This window comes from Cyanistes caeruleus, chromosome 5 (genome assembly GCF_971803275.1).
Source record: "Cyanistes caeruleus chromosome 5, bCyaCae1.hap1.1, whole genome shotgun sequence".
Lineage (NCBI taxonomy): Eukaryota > Metazoa > Chordata > Aves > Passeriformes > Paridae > Cyanistes > Cyanistes caeruleus.
The window spans coordinates 8,139,249-8,156,486 of NC_141705.1; positions in this window are offsets into that span (position 1 = coordinate 8,139,249).

A 17,238-nucleotide genomic window follows, 5' to 3' on the forward strand; every position below is an offset into this window, starting at 1 on the left:
ATCACACCTGCACAATGAGAGACGTTAGAGGTGCTTTTTCTTTGCTTTGAGTTGCCTTCCTGTAAGTATATTTTTGTCTCTTCCTCTTTGCAGTTCAAATACAGGGAAAACAATAAAAGTCCCAAAGAAGAAACTCAACTGGGCTGGGGAGCAGGAAGCGAAAATATTCCAGACTTCATGTTTATTCTTGCCATGGGAATAAATAGGGCTTGGTTCAGTGCACAGTTCTGTCACAGCATGTTGTGTTTGCTTCTCCTTAGGCTGGTGAAGCTTCACTGACTGCCATGAAATCACCTCTGAGCAAAGAGAAACTGTCTGATGCTCAGAAGGGACAGCAGTTATCTGGAGCTGCTGAGTGATCTGCTCTCTCAGACCTGCACTCAGTGATCCTCATCCTTACGCTAACAGTGAAATTCCTGCTGTTTATCATATGAATCTGCCTCCTCTGATCAGTGGAGGTGAAGGACATTTCCCCCATCTGCATTGCATACTCTTATTTATCAACCATCTCCACACATTTTTCCTTAATACACTTGGAACTTCCAAAAAAATTCAACCAACTTGGCTGAAATTTTCCATGTTTCATTTCTGACCAAAGGTGAGCCTGAATTTTTTTGAAAAGCCAGAGGAAAATTCCATTGGCTGCTTGTGAACTGAAAACAAGTGCCAAAACAAAGAAACACTTCCCCCTATTTGAGACAGCTTCTAGCCCCATGCCATTAGGGAGTGAAAAACCAACCATCTAACATAAAGGAGCTGCACAAAAAACTTATGAAGTTCTCACCCCACCATTCAACAGGCAATAGAGCTACACCTGGACTTTTACAAGCAATGGCAGCTTGGAAACCATATAATTCAGTCAGTCTTCCTATGTATGCAACCCAAAACCTGCAGAAACCTGCAGCATCCTTTCATCCATCTAACAACTCATCTGGACCTGAATATCAGTACTAATATGGTAATACGGTAAAATGTAGGACTTCTGTCTGGGTACTGTCTGTTTGGTTGCTAGTTGGATCACCCCAAAAGCTTCCCTGCATGCCCCTCTGCCTTGAATCCACCTTTTGTCACCAAAGCAAACATTTTTCCTAACAACTGTTCTGGTTCTAGCCTGAATTGCCAAAAATTACCCTCTGACTCTGAACAGAAGACATGGCCGGTAATTTTCTAACTTTCATGGCCAACACACAACTAGTTAGTCTCCTTCCAAAAGAACCAAACCCTGGGATAAAAAAGTCTTTGTAGATTTTCATAGGAGGAGGAGTGGGGACTATTCCATCATTGAAGGGAACTTGACAGTTTGGTCTTCTTTTGCTGTGAATGAAAATGAAGTTGTAGAGATCTCCTCGATCCAATAATGGAAAGCTTTCCTGAGTGCAATTGCCTGCACAACTTTGCTTTGGAAAATGTAAAGCAGGGCAACCTTTCCTGCTATTTCATTTTCATTTTTCTTTCTTTCACTCCCATTTCTGTTTCTTTCTGCCCATTGTGATCTTATCCCTAAGCTGTCGGGATTTTTTTATGCTTCTTCTCTGTACTAGTGCCATCTGACTCACTGGGCACAGAGCAGAGTTGTTCAGCCCTCAGAAGGAGCTCTCTGGGGTAGGACTGGAACACGTTAGGGAAGTTTATTATGGCCCCTGTCTTGGCTGACACACTGGGATTGAAGTAGGTGCCTCCAGAGCTAAAAGCCCAGGTTGTTGCAGGCTGGGGTTCAGAGCCAGGCTGCGGAGCTGGGAGCAGCAACAGCTCCGATCCTCTGTGGATTAGCACAGAGGGGGACTTGTGAATGCTCCATGTGATATCTGCTCAGGAGGTAAACAGAGGATTTTAGTCTCCTGGGCTGTCAAACCAACTCCTTTGACAAGCTCTAAATTCACTTAAAGCCATGTAATTTGAACATGCTGTGGGGTCCAAGTCTACTTCACCCTTGATACTGCGTAAATGGGCCCATTAAGATTTAGCCAAGTTTTGTGTGGTTTGTTCGTAAACAGTCTCTGTGACGCCTACTTCGGGGAGATAAGCCCTCCTCTGCCAGAGCACAATAGGGGCTGCTCACAGGGTGAGAATCCATGGCTTTAAAATCATCAGAGGGGGAAAAAAGAGTGTAAAAAGAACTGTGCCCAAAAAGTTATTAAACTTCAGCCACTTTGCCGTTCCAGATAAAGACCATGTTTGCTAAGCTGTGATTTTGTAATTGAATCGTAAGCACAGTCTTTTATAAATTAGACATAAACTTTTACCGTGGGACAGAACTTTGCATACAACTTGTCACCTATGGGAGGAACATTTTTTTCTTTCTAAGGTTAAGAAATTTAAACTTGTGTTAGTTACCTCTAAGAGCCAGGAGGTTTCAGGAGAAGAAAACTGCAGAAAAACATTGCACATACATTTGATTTGAGGTTTTGGGAGGGTTTTTTGTGAAGTCATTGCAGCATCAATGCAGTCTCAGCCCTCAGATTATTCTCACAGTTCTTCTCTGAACCAGCATCAAACACCACTTGGCAATCACGTGAAACAGATACAGTCTTCCATAACACTGAGTATGAGTCTCAAACAGGATGATTTGGCAAATCTGTTCCAAACTTCAACAAGAAGCACAAGCTGAACACTGTCACCTAAATATTTCTGGAAAAAAACCCTGCCTTTTTGATTGGAACCATACCAAATTCTTCAAATCAACATCTATGATTACCTTAAAGATATTTTCAAGATTCTGTTTTTAAGATTCTCCCATGGCATCTCTGGGTAGGAATCCAAATTATTGCTAGGCAGGAAAAATCTGTTAAGGAGAAAGAAACAGGAAGCTAAGTAGCCCACAGATGCTGACTGAAGCCACAGGGAACATTAAGTTGCAAAGGGCTAGTATTCATCTGAGTTGTTGTTTTCAAACATCTTAGAAGGGAGCATGGTTAAAAAAATTTGCTGGGAAACTGGACAGATAAGAATTCACCATTGGTCATGCTTGTTGTCCCCAGTGTGCCAGAGTAGGACATCAAGAGAACATGCACACAACTGGGCAGGGTTAGAGCACTCCTGAGGGTACTGGAAACACAAACCATGTTCTTCCACACCTACAGCCCTTGGTTAGAGCCAAGTCCTGTCAATTTGAGTCTGAGAGCACGGGCAGCCAAAGCAAGGTCTTCCTGCAGCAGACTGCTCCTTGTCCAAGGAGAGCTGGCCAGATTGCGTTATGGCTATCTGCTATCACTGGCAATATTTGCTTTATCAGTTTTGTGTCTTAGTCATCTCTATGGCATGGAATAAGTTTGCAGAGGTGGGTTAACCCTCTTTTTGCTCATATTATCCTTTGTAGGGCTGTGCTTGCAGTAGGCCCAGTGCAGAGTAATTTCGATGTTGATACATTCCCACCCTGAAGGCCGGTGAAAGGCTCCCACTGACTACTGCAGGACAAATTCCCCACTGTTTTTTTTAATAAGAAAGTCTATAAAAACAACTGGGAGGCAGCCCTGAACCCCTCCTGGATCTGGATTCAATTTCACTTCTCAGGACTCCTAAAGCCAAACCCTACTTTTTTAGTCCATGTTTCTCTCCCTAAGCCTCTGCAGCTTTCCAAGTCCCTCATCACTCTTCTCCCTCAGGTTTCAGGAGTGCACACAAACCTTTTGGATCATTCCCTGGTGTTTAGGCTTAGTAGTATCCCTTTGTATTGTGAGCTGTTGGAGATGAATGCCTTTACAACAGCTGGGATGGAGGAGGAAACAAAGCTGCTGGTTCTCTAGGTGTGTCTTGGCTCCACTCAGGCACATTTGCTGGCCTTCCTTAGCCCCTTAGTGATGCTTTAATGTTTTTCTATATACCTGATGCTCCATCCCTTGCCTAAGCCTCCCCTTCTTCACTGTCTCAGATTTTCAGCCCTCCGTGTGGAAAGGACTATTCCTCTTACACGGTGAGACTTCAGGGAAAGTGAATGAACAGAAGAGAGCACTTAGAGCCCAGACGTTGAAAGGCTTCTTACACAAAACACAAAAGAGCTTTTCTTCTCATCAGTGTTTTCAAGAGACAAAAGAAAACACATTTTCTGAAGTGTTCCTTGGAGATACTTTGTTTTGAAGTGGTTAAAGAATTTCGAATGTGAGATAAGGGGGAGACACTGGCATGGAGCGAGGATAACAGCTTGTTCCTCCAAGGGCTAGGATTAAATTGCAGGGAATGCTGGCAGTCAGCCCAAGCTCAGCTTCCCCGGCCCCAACACTTGCTTGAAAAGGTAGAACTTGAAACATGTGCTTTGCACTCTCTTCTTATCATCGCCCTCCCTGCTTCAACCATTGTTCATGTGCCCTGGCACTCACAGAGCCTGCATCTAGGTTTTGCTCAAGACAGCGTTGATAAGCCAGATGATGAATGTGGAAAACTCCTCCCTGAGAGGAGTTTTGATTGGGGCTGCATTTGAAGTTGCTGGCAAAGGACTCTTCTGTTGTTTTTTGTTGTTCTATGCCCAGCATCAGGACATTCCCATTCTGCAGAAGGCTTCACAATGTGGAGCAGAGATGCTCCACTTACAGGTGACTCTTTATGTTGACAATACTTATTGCTGGATTATATCAACGCTTGTTTTGATATGACAAAACTCAGGATCTCTTCCATGTGCAGTTTGCACTCTGTCTCCTTACCTGCTTCTACTCTTTTTTTTCCAGCAGCAGAGACTTGCTTGCAGACATTTCAAGCTTAACATTATTCAAGCCAGAAACTGTGCAAATCACTCACAAAGTCCTCCACGCTCAGTTTGCAGACATTGCTGACAGATATGAGATGTTTCACCTATCTAACCCTCAACACACATGTTCTCACAGCAGATGGGTGAGTGGGGATTTTCATGTACTCAAAGGCAGCATGGAGTGGCAGATTGGTCAGGTCTGTGAATCAGAAAATACTGTGAGGCCCTTTTTGTGTGCTGACAGAGAGTGTCAAGACCTGTGTTTGCCTACATCCATTTATCATGGCTTGGTATGTTCAAAAATGTTGCTGCTCTTCATTAACTCTTTCATCTGAAAAATCAGAATCTTCGTGCTGTCTTTGCAGCTGCATTCCTGGGTCTCCCAGGTTAATTGATTAATGAAGTGGAGCTGCTGGTATCTGTGGAAGAGAGGGCATCTTGATTTAATGTAGACACTGCAATGATGGTCACTGGAGGCCTGATGTAAACACAGCGGGCTGGTATGCAAAAAGAAAGACAGACCCCTGAGAGCCCTATGTGTTAAATAGCAAGGCAGAGTAGCATTTTACCCTTTTAAAATAAGGGAGGAGGTGGGAGATGATACAAATGAGGGCAGGAAACACACAGTGCCTTGTCTGAGATCAACAAGTTAGCAGTGGGACACCAAAGAGTCAGGACCCAGCCCTGTGTCCTAGCAACAAATAAATCAATTTTCAGTTTTAGGTGGGTATGTCTTGTTAAGTATGTGAGCTATGTGTCTATCCCTGGCTTACTCCTTATCTCCTGGTGAGAAATGAAGAACAGTCCCATCCCTAACTGGACAGGAGTTAGGAGCTGTAAAGTTCCCTGCTGGCTCCTAAACCCAGCCCCTGTAAGCAGATAAGCTTTGTGCTGCTCCCTATCTCAATGTCCAAGAGCAATTTTGGCATGTACTAGCATGGCTGGGTTGCAGGTGATTCTGTGTTCATCACTCTCCTGTGCCCAGTCATAACAGGTCCCAGATCCAACACAGCTAAGCACAAATATTGTTATTGCAAGGGTTAGGACTCCCCTGGGGATCACAGAGAGTCATAAAACCCACTTCCCAGTTAGGGTAAAAAAATATACTGGCACTGTACTGGGGCAAGAAATGTCCCATCAAAATCAGAAGTGTCAGTTTGAACCCTGATCTTCTTGTGATTTTGAAGGACACTGCTGTGAGGTTTGTGTTGGGTCAGTTTAATTTGATATAGGATTTTGGGAGACAAAATACAGATTTTAGCCTATATATCTTAAGTAGTTGTGTTATAGACTTTGGCCTGTGTTGTCTCTGACATATTGTATACATGCAGTTTTACTTAAATAACAGCTGGGTTATATGAACATATGTCATCTATCAAAGATTGGAGAGGGAAATGCATGAGCTGGTACATTTTTGTATAACTTGCTGTCATCACATTCATGTAAAAAGAATTAACTCTCAAACAAAAAAACTTGTTGCTCCATCTGACCATGGAAATCTTCTTCCTTTAACCTTATGGCCTGTATGGTTGAGTAACTGTACAGAAAAGTTTAAGTGGATAGTACAGAGATCAAAAGAACTCCATCTATTATAAATTACTGGAGTCTCTGTGCTTCAAAAAAAAACCAACAAAACAGAGTCAGGTTCTGTTTGTGTTCCTGTGGGTTGCTGTTTTAACCTGTTTGGTTCTTATTTTGATGCTGACTGTGCCCATCAGCCAAAACCTAAAATTAAATCATAAAAACAGGGACTGTAAGCTCTGTGGAGTTAGGACATTTCATGTTTTGCTCTTGGAGTGGCATCCTCTGTTCAAGGATGTAAATAAAAGTGAGTGATTTGGGGCTCTTTCATGGATTGACAAACCTTAAGGAACAAAAGCCCCTAGGGAAAATGTTGAGTGTCTATTGGGACTTTGTAAAAGGTATCAGATTCCCACTTCCCTGGGTAACACAGGTGATATGGGTGTGATATGGGTGTGATACAGGGGATAGAAGAGCCTGTGGAGGTCAGAGCACACCTTTTGTTCAGATGGATGGATGGATGAAATTCCACCTAAATCGAGACAGTGTCTGGAATGCACTGATTTGGTAAAATAACTTCTCAACAAAAGCTCAAGATCCTAATACAGGCTACAGTTCACTTTAGCCCCTCTCAGACAGCAAAGGCAGCTGGACTTTGAAACACTGAATCTAAGCTTAGATAGCCTTTGTTCTTCATGCCACATTAGCAAAGTCAGTGAGGCATAAAGGAAAGACATGAAAATTGTATTTATCTTATGCATATCTCAACCTACAGATCTACAGATTGCCTTCCTCCATCCTCAGAATACAGAAGCTGACATTTTAAAGAAGACCCAAAGCTGATCTATCCAACATCTTGACTCTGACAGTAGCCAGTGGCAAATACTTGAGATAACTGCATTAAATCATGACTACAGGCAAATTTTAAATAATCTCTCTCAGAATACTCGTTTTGCATTGAAATAGTTAAGGAATGACTTCATCTCTTAACAGGGAGTACTACCCCTCCAAATATACTTGCTGTTAGGATATGTAGCTTACACCCAGGTATCTTCATTATTGCTAGGAATATAATTTCTGAATATAGAAACAAAGCGTCTCCCTGCAGAGTCAGTGCCTTATGCCTTCACCTACCAGAAGATAGTGTTTCATTTTATTTAGATGCCAGTTCCCCTGAAAGTCACAGTGCTTTTGCATTGTGAGTTTGGAGAAACACTTTAGGATGCCTCCCAGAAATTTAATTCTATCACATTTTCTGCTCTTTACCTCCTCTCTCATTTGATACAACCACTGCTTGAGGAGCTGTGTCCTTGGGTCGATTCCTCCCGGCAGCAAAGGCTCACACACATCTCAGCCAACTTCAGGCATCTCAGGAAGCTGATCTGAGGAGATATCTCCACAACTGGGATGTGATGATCATGACCCTGAAATGCCACTCTTTCTCTGGAGGGAAAGCTGAGGTTCCCTGTGCCAAATGTCTTGAGTTTAGGGCAATCAAGGCATCTCCATCATGAGTTTGCTTACAACCACTCCTACCTGCAATCCACCTGCATGTCCTCTTCTGATCCTTATCTTGGTTTGGTGAAACACCATGTCTAACCACACTCTGAGAGTAGGAATCTTTCAAAAGGTGACAGGACTTACAGACACACAGTAAACCAGTTACAGATTGCATTCAGATTTGGCTTTAAAATGCTCAACAAGGAACACCAGCTGAGGTTTGTCTTCACAGCCTTCTTGTGTCCTGGATTTCAGCACGTTCCAGATCATCTTTCCCTTTCCAAGCTGCTGGGTGGAAGGAGAGCTGTCACGCTGTTCCCCATTAACACCACCACTGTTCCGCTCCTCACATCCAGACTTTCTCACAGAAACCAAATTCCTTGCATGAGCTGTAGGTGAGTTTCTAAGGCCTAAATTTCCCTGGAACCCTTTTTCTTACTCATAAACAACATTTCCCACAGGCCTCTCTGTAACCCAGTTTCTGAAAAGACTTGACATGGATGCCACGTATCTCCACAGGCTTGCTCCTGCCCCTAGATTCTGTTAATCTGCTGCAAATAACATCATTCCACTTGTATGCACGACTCTTCAGCCAAAACCTTAATCTGAACTCTGTGTGCTCGTTCTGAAGAGCTTCCCACTCCATTTCAGCACATAGATTTAAATGTCCTTTGAGGAAAATGCTGTTAAACCCATATGGACTGATTTTGCCATCACCAGCACTGTTCCAGTTATCCTACTGTGAAATGCTGCCAGATCAGGAGAGCTGTGTTCTACTGTCCCTCATCCTACAGCAACTGACAGCACTGCACAGTCCCATGGCTCATGTTTGACTTAATCTATGGCTGTTAAAATTACTGGATACTATCAAAAGACAGAAAGGAAAGAATGGAAAATCTTACTTCCACAGGGCTGTGGTCAACTGAGTGTTGAAACTGGCATAGCTGACATTAGAAAGAGTCAGAGTGAGGCAGCATACAAATAGGAATTAAGAAAAATGATGAGCTATGAGGATAACCCAGGTCTGTTAAGTGTCCTGCAGTCCAGGCTGGGAGGCTAAGCTCCTCACAGCCTTAGAAGGGCATCAGAGGAGCTGCTCTGCTCTCCCAGTGGAAGTGATGCCATGGGCTTCGGGCTTCAGGTGATCTCTGTATCTGGCTTTGCCCCTTTTCACAGCTAATGTGAGACTTCTGGTAGATGAATTCATCTTGAGAAAGAACCACTCTGGTTTACAGATGAGCTCTTGCAGGCCTTAACCTTGCTGGAGAAGGCAAGTTCTGCAGGGTGAAACTTTGGGACAAGGGCTGTACAAAGCCACGTGTGTAATGCTATTCATCATCCTCTGCACCCACACAGACCTCAGTGTGTTGTGTGCAGCTTTGTACCTGTACCCACCCCAAAAGGTGCTTCCTCATGGCTTTTCATGTTCTAGTGAAATGTCTGGGCAAATAGTGAGCGATTATTTCCTTCAATTGTTGCCGCCATCCTCCGCCACCCTCAAAATCATTCATTCTAAAGGAAATTTCAAAAAGCTTTTGTTTGAAAATTCCCTCCCTCTAATTGAGTGCATTGTACAGAGATCAAAGCACTGTTTTCAGTGGGTCTTGGTAGGCAGGAGTTTTCTGAACGGACTCCAAGCTTTTGGTGTAGAATGGGTCAGAATGACCTTTGCTTTTTCCCCCTCCCACATTCATAATTAGGGACTGTTAATTCACATTACCCAGCATGGTCTGGACTTCACCTCTAGGTCGATAATTCTAAGACCATTGCTGTTTTCCACAGAGTGGAAGAGTAAACAGCACTCCTAAATGACACACATTTAAATCTTGGAGCATGGATCTAGGAAGGAGAATATCCCACTCAAAGTCTTTTCTATGGGTACATTTCACCTCTACCATGTTTCCACTTATGGGACAGAACTAGAGGGAAGCAGAGGAAATACTGAGCCCACAGCAAACTATTGTTAAAGAGATCCAGATCCAGATTCCACATGTGGGTGAGTTTCCTAATCCAGGACTGTTATAGGTAGGCAAAACAAATAATAACTCATTGTATAGCCCTAAACATGACAGAAATATCCATCACAATGAGGAACAGGGACTGTTAAAGACCTAAAAAATAATAATAAACAAGCAAATTTTATACATCATCCCTGGGGAAAACACACAAGTGTCAGATGCTAGTCTTGTCTTGACTAATGCTAAAGAACTAAAAAAGGGAAGGAGATGGGTACTTCAGCATGTTTTCAAAGCTGCAGCTCATAGAAGGAGGCATTCATCACCTGCAGGAAGTCCTGAATTTAGAAGGGCCAATGGGTTATCAGAGGAAAGCAGTGGTGGAATGGCTCCAGAGAGAAATATTTAATGGAAAAAAGCAAAATAGGAGAGCAGAGAAAGATAATGTGAGGATTTACTCATAAACAGACACATTTCACTGCTGCCAAATCAGCAATCTTACTAATGAGGGTTTAGAGAGTCTCTTGCCAAATAACTAGTATTACAGTGTGTAAAAAAGCTCAGGTTTTCTAAATGCATGACTCTCCAGCCAAAACCAGCTGAATGCTTCCTCATTTAATACTCAGTAAAATGTTTTATTTAAATGTCTCATAATGCTTCCAGTGTTTCTAGTGTACTGAAATGCAATATGTATCATTTAAATCCTGAAAATACCAGCATTTTTCAGGTTTGTTCAAGCTACCAAATATATCATATTGTCCAATGCTGCTATATTTGGGACCGTTTTGAGGAGAGACATAAGTCCAAAACAGTATTCACCTTACAGTAGTTTCCCAGTCTCAGACATTTTTTTTCCTAATTTTCAAAGCCTGCACCAATCCATCTGGAATTTTACATCCATGATCTTTTGGTTTTTCTTTCTGGAAAGTTTGAAGTAGAAGTGGACAAAGCTTCTTTGAGACCTGGAGGTTCAACAAATGAGGTGTTTTCATTCTTGGAATAGTTGCCCAGTTTGTGTTTATTTTGGCTCATCTGATTGTACATGGCTGGAGCTACAGACAACCAGGCAGGATCAATGCTTTTCACCAGCTTTTAGTAAGGTTTAGGGACAAGGACTGGAGACCTGGCCCAACAGATGGAATTTAAAAAATGGGCCAACACACTTGAGTTTAAAGCTGAAAATCTTAACATGGAAGATCAAGTCCAAGAAGCAACTAAATTACATTTGCCTAAATGAATGAGGCTCTTCATATATGGTACTGTGGGGTGATTTGAGAAGAAGGAGGACTGTCAGATTCACATTAAATGCAACATAATTTTCCCAGTGGTTCCCTTAGCCCTTTCTCCCTGGCAGAGCCGTCTCCAGAGGCTGCAGGGGATGTACTACTGGGCTGCAGCTCCTTTCTTGGTGCCAGCTCCCATTCCCAGCAGAGAAGTTAAAGTCCTGCCCCCACTGCTGATGCTACATCCACAACTCACCTTCTTTTTACTGGACTTTATACCTAATTTCTTCACCTTATGACTCACTGGGGTCAAATCACTTTGGATGTTTCCAGCAACTGGAAGTCCATTTCCTTCCAATTATCCTTTGACTATTCCAGCATTACATATTTGCAAAGATGTGACTAAGCTGAGGAAGTCCTTGAAGTACAAATTGTTGACTCTTGTTTACACTTACTCTTTTCCTACACCCTTTCTTAGGCACCTGCTACTGGCCATGGCTTAGAAATTGGATAGTGGGATATCAGGGTATTCATAAAATCATTCCTGTGTTCTTGAGCTTTTATTATGCATTATTTCTGCTGTTTTATAATAAATGTAAATCTGTGTGAGTCATGAGGCTGTACTACTTTCAGGGAAAAGGATATTTCTTCTTTTAGGTGGAGCACTGATCTGTGTGTGTTTATAGACTGTCCTTTCTGTCTCATCCACAAAAGCAGTGAATTTAGGGCTGTCAACTCAACAGAAGGTGTGACTGCAGCCATGGTAGCTCAATCCAGGCACAACATTCACAGCAGCACCAGCAAATGATGGTGCTGGATTTAGCAATGGCACTGTCAGTGAAGGTCATGGTCCCAGGAGAGTTGTCACCAAAGCTCCTGCTGTGGGGTCTTTGCTGCTACTGCCATTTGCTCCAAACATTCACCCTCTGATTCCACATTCTCCTGGAAATTTAAGCCTGTTTTTAAAGACTGCTGCCTTTCCAAGCATGACACCCAGTGTGAGCTCAAACCACGGACATCTGAATGGCCAAAGCCATTCTACACTTCCACACACAACTTGATTTCTCTGCTGTAGCCTTAATTCAACCCACAGACATCAGAAAGACAAAAGCTCTGCTGAAAGCACTTGGCTTCACATCCACAGCATTGTATCTATCAGCTCTGAATTTCAAAAAGTCCTACACCTGTTTTGGAGGAGTCACAGAAACTGAACCATCCCTTCATACTTCCTTGCCCCACTTTACCATTATAGGACTAGACAAAAGTTTTTTGTGTCATATCACCCAAAATATTAAGGATCAGCATGGAATGACACATGTCAAATACCCCTCCAGCCAACAGATTACCAACATGTAATCATGTGAGACTTAATGATAGGAAAAGAAAACTAATATTTTGTGTTTTCTAATGATAAATACACTTATGCAGCTACTGTAATAATGTTTGTTTGATCTTGGCCAATCTGCTTCAATAAATGTCATGTGAAATACCTCCTAGAAAGAGTTCAGAATACTGAAGACTTTGGAAATTGCCTAGGATAAATAATATAGAAAACAGTTTTGCCTCTAAATTAAAAGCCAAGCTGAATGAGGAAAGCAAGAGGAATTTCCAAATGTGACAGTTGATGATTACAAGCTTGCCTGTGTTCAGTTGTACACATAAAACTTGCCAGTGAAATAGGAAACTGCTTGTGAGGAAAAAATCATTCCAGGTCCTGGATAGGAGGGTAGATGGGAGAGGAGCAGCAGCATCAAGGCTTGTGTCACTTGATCTGCAGCCTTCTAGGCAATGCCATTATTCTTTTCCAATTACTTCATAAGCTGCCTGGATAAAGAAGCTGTTTCTCTGCAGCATGAGGGTGCTCTGTCTCTGGAAAGTCTCAGTCACTTGGAAACAGAAGTGGCAAATGCTGGCAGTGTTAGCATAGTCATTTTTCCATCACCCAAGCTGAAATTTGTTTTCTGCCTCCAATCTCTTCAACACAAATTGTTTGATTTGAAAAAAAAAAATATGAGTACCCAAAGAAAACCACTGAACAGAATGGGAATAAAACATGTTTGAAGTGACCACTTATTTGGGTGCTGTCATAGCTTCTATATTTTCAGAGTTCAGAGGTTGCCCACTTCATATTAGAAAAGTCATAGATAAACATTCTTAACAAAATCCTGAGATTATCTTAAAAAGTCATGAGATGTTTGATACATGAGCAACAAACTTTTACTATTTGAATTCTAAACATTAAAGCATCATGGCTCATATTCTCAGCCTCCTCTTTGCAACTGCTGCTTATTTTTTTAGGGTTTTTTTAAAGGTGAATTCTTGTGTAGTCGCCTGTAGGAAAACAGTCATAAAATGTTCATAGAAGTTAGTGATTTCAGTTCAGTCAGATGCTTGTACAGATACATGCAGACAGAAATGTCATGGTCTTACTAGAGGTCTCACAATGTTCTGTGGTTTTACTAAAGATCCATCAGCTAGGATAAAGCGATGAGTATGAAAATTCAGCTTTCAGTTAGAAAAGAAAGGGATATCTAGGATTTTACACTGCAAAGAAATGTCCATATGTGTGAGGCTGAGGCTCAGATGTTGATTCAGATCTTAAAGGCATGACTTTTACAGTGACAGGTCAACATTTTTGAGTGAGTTTCTCGGATCTAAAGGTCTGGCTCAGGATTGGGATTTTAATGGTACTCCAAAATGCTGAGCAGATCCAGGGAAAATCTGAAGTTAATTGCACAGGGAGGACACTAATTGTACATGTGCCTCTGTTACAGGTGCTGTTTATATGCATACCAATCTGTACATGTTTTAAAAACCTGTATATTAACAACAGCAAGTTCTGAGAGCATTAAGAATGCTCTAATGTGTAATTCAATGATGGTCCCAGTTTGAAAACCTAGTATGCAACAGCTGCAATCAAGGAATGCACAGCCTGGATTTTTCTCAAGCAGCAGTGATATGTGAGTGATAAAGCTGCCATGTAAACAGCAACACATTATAACATCACTTTTTACACCTCTGAGCCTTGCTGTTTGGAAGGTCACTGTAGGAAACCCAGTTCTGGTGCATGAGACACACAATTACACAACTACTGGCAGGATGCAAAGTGACACCCAGTGCTGTGGCTATGGATATGCTTCCCAATATCTGTGAGTGACCTGGGAACAGCCAGAGCAATGCCTTTGCTTGGCACCTCTGCACGGAGCAAACAGGCACCACCTCATCTACAAACAAAAGCTGGAAAATTACATCTTCTGTGGCACTCACAGAGAGAAGTCCATCAGTCTGTATGCAGCATGCATGTCACAGAATCATAGAATGGTTTGTGTTGGAAGGGACCTTACAGATCATCTCATTCCAACCCCCCTGCCATGGGCAGGGACACTTACACTGGACCAGTTCACTCAAAGCCCCACCCAACTTGGCCCTGAGTACTTCCAGGGATGGACCATCCACAGTTTCTCTGGGCAACCTCTCCCAGAATCTCACCACCCTCATAGGAAAGAATTTCAGCCTAATATCTAATCTAAATCAAGTCTCTTTCAGGTTAAAACTGTTTTCCCTTGTAATGGGGGCATGCAGTCCAACACCAAAACAAAAGTCCAGAGTCAGGCTCCTGTTACAGAAAATTCTGTTTCCTGAAAGCTGTGGGTCGCACTGGATGAGTGGCTATGGAGGGTCAGACCTTTGCTCTGATCCTACCTCAGCCTGCAAGGACCTCAAGAACTATCAGTTAACTTAGGTGTCAAACAGGTGAATGATGGGCAGCTCCTCCACGGGGCAGAGGCATGAGATCATGGCTCATAACACAGCCACAAACAGTACATCAATGTTCATTCCAGCTGCAGAAGTGCTGGGTGCTCTACAGAGTTTGAGCTGGTCCATGAGCACATTCCTCCCAGTGGCTGCAGAGCCTCTCCAAACGCAGCTCCTGCACGGCCAGCAGCAAGGCCAGCTCCTGCTGCTGAGGAGGAATGCAGACTACAGCCCTGGGATGGAGCAGCCTGAATCCATTTTCCCAGAGCTTGCTTTGGGGGATGTTTTTGTTTATCCAGCTCACCCATTTGCATTTGCTGCTTTGCTATTTCACCTCAGAAATGCATGGTAAGCAATTCTTCCTGGCTGCAAGCACTGGCAGGGTGCAGCCTTCCACCAGACACTGCTGGGACTCTTCTCCAGCTCCGTGGAATGAGTGACTTCAGCACTCTCTCCTTCCCTCTTCTCCTGCTCCCTGTGCACAGAGACATTTGTGAGACACAGAAGGATGAAAGTTCTCCCAGAAACTGCCAGGCTACTGCTGACACTTCTTGCCACACAACTGACAGGACTGAGTTTGTAAAAATAAATCTCGACAATGAAGAGCTCAGGATATTGTTAAATTCAAAAAGATCAATTTACTCAGCTGGGGAGGTCTACTGGAAATCACCATCCATGGGGATTTCACCCTGGTTTCCTTCTGTTGAGACAATCACTTTTATTATGATCAAAACATGCCTTCCAGAAAGGGGTTTGACTGAATGAAGAATTTGGAAATAGATTTGAAAATGTCTTGCTTCCCCTCCATATTTTGTGCTCGGGGTTAATCAGCTTTGCTGTTTTAATCGTTTTAATTGTTTTTCCATGCTTTATCTCCCCTGTGAATTTGACTGCCCTGAAATTCTAGGCTGAGCTTCTTCTTACTGGTTCTTGCTTTGCTGCTCTCCAGCTGAATTTGAAAAGCCCTTGTAGTGCCCAGTATCTTGGGAATGTACTTGGGCACTCCATCAACTCCACTCCTCAATTTTCCTTTTATTGTCCTATTTGTCTGGAGGACAGGAGGGAAATGGGCACAGGGTGACAGCCCGAGGGAAGTCACAGTGTCCAGCTCTGAAGGGATTACCTCACACTTTCCAAGCTTCCACTCCTGGCTTTTTATATGCAATCTAGGAGAACCATTCAGCTGAGGGCTCTTTTCTTCAGGACTGCCTTGGGAACTCACCCCTGCCCCAGGGAAAATAGGAGATATTATGGGGAAATTAAGTGACATGATGGCACAGCCACTCAGCAATGGGACTGAGGACCTTGATCCCAGCCCATCCACAAGGGCACTCTACCAGGAACCCAGATTTCTTTGTTTTCACTACTGCATTCCCCTCTATCATCTTCTTTTGCACTGGCATTTTTGCCTCAAGGCCTGTTATCAGCAGGTTCTGCTCCCTTCTCTCTGACTCCTGGACTACAAATTCCTGGGAGGAGGATCAGGGTCTCCCTACATCTACAAGGCACCAGAAGCATCCCCTGTGCCATGAGGCAAGGTTGTGGCCCCAGTGTGAAAGGTGGTACTTGTTGGTGCACAGGAGCCTTGAGCCCCCCTCCAGTGCACTGTTCTTCACAAGAGTCTGTTCCCTGACTTGTCCAGCAACTTTGTGCCCATGCCTCAGTTTTCCCAACCACTGAAAGCATTTCAGGGCTGTTATGAAGGAACAACGGAGCAGGGCCAGAGGTGCTCCAAGTGATGGTACTCAGATACGAACTGATTGGTCCCTTAGATCTTATAAGAAAAAGGACAGCCCTTACCAGGGCAAAAATAATAAAAAAATACATTTTTAACAGCAAATGCAGAGAGCTTCAATCTTGCAGTCCAGCAGCAACTGAATTTCACACCCTTTCTCTCTGAAATGGACCTAGAATTTCTACCCTCAATTTTTCCTGCCTCAAAATCCAGGTTAGTTTGTTGAAATAAGAAGTAAACATAATGACTTTAATGGGATGAGCTTGCAGGGCTGTTGGCTGATTGAGGCCACCCAGCTAGAGTTCAGTGTGAGACAGTCTGCACCTTATAAGGCCAAGAGATGAAGGCATTTAAAACAAAAAAATAAAGGATCTGAACATGTTATTTAAATCATGGTGAAGGCAATTTTTTTTGATTCTTTTTTCCCCTTCTGGTTCATGACAAAACCTGATATATGCAAGTGAATATAACATCTAACATTTGTTAAACCCAGACTGAAGGCCAGCCAGATAGCTCTGAAAACAAACTGTGAATATTTTAAATGGAGTGAGATATACATGACGGAGTAAATAAAGGGCACATACCACATAAGAAAAATTGGACAAAGTTCAAATGCTATTCATCTTGGAGAAAGGCTTTTGAGCAGAGCAGTGCAGCTTGGAAACACTTACATGTGCATTAGGGTCCATTACTGGGGTCTGGCTTTTTGGGACAAGGGGAGTTAAATCATTAAAAAGGAAAATAAAATTGCCATCCCAGGTATTGCATGCTCTTAGGTAATTCTGAAGAGCTAGAAAAAGAGAATAGGGGTTGTATTAGGCAATAGGTGGAAGTGGTCCAACATGTCAAGAGTTCAGTGCTACTTCTAGG